The 3011-nt window shown below is 37.3% G+C and overlaps 1 long non-coding RNA gene across 3 annotated transcripts; it reads right to left on the bottom strand.

Annotated features, from left to right (window-relative positions):
- Positions 1-474: 474 nt before the first annotated feature.
- Positions 475-1929, bottom strand: LOC112486382 (uncharacterized). 3 transcript variants are annotated; one of them, XR_003048801.1, is made up of 3 exons: positions 1133-1929; positions 824-1044; positions 475-710 (listed from the first exon to the last, which is right to left on the bottom strand). It is a non-coding gene; the product is annotated as an uncharacterized LOC112486382 (long non-coding RNA). The 3 variants fall into 3 exon arrangements; XR_003048800.1 differs by having other exon boundaries at positions 824-1226; positions 1497-1929; XR_003048799.1 differs by having other exon boundaries at positions 824-1929.
- Between the last annotated feature and the right edge of the window lie 1082 nt (positions 1930-3011).

Below are 3011 nucleotides of genomic sequence, written 5' to 3'. Positions count from 1 at the left end.
AACATGGAAGGGTGCAACATATACTTCTGATATGCTAATTGGTGCAGCTAAACTGGTTGAAAACAGCATGGAGCACAGAATAAGATCTGTCACAGACCATGACATGTTTGACAATGACTATATGGTGAGAGGCCTAGATGTAGGTGTAAACAAGCACAGTGTCAAACACAGAGAACCAAGATAGAAAGGGAAACAGACATAGATCTAATAATGTTTGTAGGAAATGTGGTAAACGAGGCCACTGGGTGCCGCTGAATTCACCTAACACTAGTGTGTAGTGTCAAAAACTAATACTGTCAGGATATTTCTTCAACACTAAATAGTGTTCAAGTTATATTGACACTATGGCGAGTGTTAATAATTTAATATAAAAACATTTTATAGTTGATTTAATTAGAAAGATACTACTCCTAAAAACAGTACTATTTCCAAAAACAATACATGCCACTTGAATTTACAAAGAAACGCACTCAATTGCAATTTAAAACAGATTTTTATTTCAAACAAACACCACATAAAACAGGCTTTGCCACAACAAAGTCAGAAAATATGACAATGTCTACACTAATATATATACACTACTATTTGCATACCTGCAAATATCTCACAACATGGCCAGCAGCTTGACATGAGCTGATTCTAGCACTTTTCTTGTGTCCTTTGGAGGTAGGGGGAACAGGTGAACCAGAAATAGAATGCTTAACAGGTCACTGTCCCAGCCCAGGGGAAAACAGGAGAAATATATAATATAATGTATATAAACAATTGAGACATTTTTAAAAATACATGAACATGTACAATGAACAAAGCAAACCACACCAACCTGAGTCGTGCTGCACAGACAAGAGCAAAAGTGCTGATTTGAGGTCAGTATTTTGCAGTCTGTCAGGATCCTAGGTTAGAAAGACTCCCTCTTTTTCTTTGGACTATCTTGATAGGTTGTGTTGGTGGAGGGTCTAGGGAAATGAGCTGCAGTGTTCCGTTGAACAGTCTTTATCCTCCAGGCCAAGTAGCCAGATCTACTGTTGCGTCATAGAAGTGTTCCTGTAATATTAAAAACATTAAATTATAGATCAAGTTCAGAACACTTAATGACTGCATGAATTAAAATATAACCAATTCACAAACTTACATATCCTTTGTCTGAGTGTGTATCTCTGAGGCTGGGAAATAGAGCCATGATGCCGAAAGCATATTTACTTCGCACAGAGACTGGTGGGCTCTTCCTGAAAGACAAACATGACATTGCCACTAAAATTGCCAAAACGTGAAATATTTTATCGTGTTTTCAGTGAGTTTCAGTCTCTGTCAAATTGATAGTTTTTGAATGGTTTAGCCCTTTAATAATGATTTCTGTCATGGGAGAAATTAAATAATAAATTGCTTTAATAATAATATAATATCTCCTAAAATGAGTGTGCTCTATTAAAAATTATTTGTATTTATTTATATTTAATTCTGTATTATGTAAAAATGTTGGCCACAAGAAGGTTTACCATCTGTCTTCTTGTGCTATCCGTCAAAGTTTTCATTCGATCATATTCATCCAAAATAACCTGTCCACCGTCTTTAGCCTGGAGAACCTCTCTCTCGTCTAAAATACAGAAAGAAAAAAAGCAGACAGCTAGAAATGATACCTATCACCATTATCACAATTATGTCCAACAACAAAACCACAGTTTAATTGCACAGAATCTTTGTGTCTAATATTTTATTCGATAGTACCAACATTTATTATAAAAGCTCACCTTTTTTGCCGATTTCCAGCATGGGTTCTCGTCCCTCCGTTAGTCTGAACGATCACTGTTGCATCTGATGAGTCAGATGTTTGCAAGGAGTCTTGTGATTCAGATGAGTTGTCTGACATGGATGACTCCAACGAAGACAGATCATGTTGAAGCACAACTGTAAAGAGTTTTTGGAAAATGTATACACGGTGCTGGCCTGAGTGAGAATTCACTCCCCAGGTCTTTCCCCAGAACCTGGTTCTGGCCGTGCATGGTTTTCAGTCGTTCTCCACCCGATCCTTAGGTCGCTGGTTCAAATCCGGCTCGAAGGACCAATTTATGTTAGGTTTATTCTAACATATGTGACGACAAAGTAACAACACAAAAGACGTCTGGATCTTTTACTTGCAAGGGGAGAGTGCAGCTTGCTCTGCTGGCAGCTTCCTCATCAACTCCGAGTTGCTGCACCCTTCCTCTGCTCTTTTATTTAGTTTACAAAAGTATCAGATTACATATCATGTGATCGTGTGTGAGTATATGAATGGGTATGGAAACCTTTCTAATTTGCCTGTTTTCAAGGTTTCATGGTGGGTGTCAATGTGGGTGTGGCTGTGTCTGGTGATTTCTCCATCAGTCTTGAGTACACTAGATTATAATATGAGAAGCACACAGTTTCTTAAAGCGTAAGTACAGCATGAAGCAATGATAATAAATTAAATTCTTCCAATGTTCCCCTCCTGTTTATCATTCATGAATGCCAAATTCTCTTATCCTGCATTATGGCTCCTTAGGCTAGGTTTTCCATAACACATTCATTTTTGACACCACACATAATCTCCTTTGCCTTTATGAGGAGTAAATGCTCCTGTTTTAGTTGTATTAGAAATTGGTAGGAAGATTTACAGGTGTCAACAAAGTTGTGTCATGTTTCATTATTTCATTTTATTCCTAATTACTACTCTAATGAATCCCATTAGATCTACTCCAGTCTGATCTACTCCAAGGACCAAATATATTCCAGTTTGATTTGTTTTACCAGAGAGTTTTCAATTACTCTGTTGGTAATCTTTGTGTCTGTACACATTTTTATTTGACATTGTGGGAATCCATTGATCAGTATATCCTACTACCATGTTCCAATCTTCACACCATTCTCTACGGGGCAGCCGTATGTGTTCACATCGGCTATGGACATAATAATGAAAACACACATATAGGTCATAAGGTTTGTAAGTGTAGTTTCAATTGTTGCAATTAATTACTGAACACAGATCGAACGTGTAT

This window comes from Cynoglossus semilaevis, chromosome W (genome assembly GCF_000523025.1).
Source record: "Cynoglossus semilaevis isolate Cse_v1.0 chromosome W, Cse_v1.0, whole genome shotgun sequence".
In the NCBI taxonomy this organism is placed as follows: Eukaryota; Metazoa; Chordata; class Actinopteri; order Pleuronectiformes; family Cynoglossidae; genus Cynoglossus; species Cynoglossus semilaevis.
This window is presented reverse-complemented; position numbering and strand designations above follow the sequence as displayed.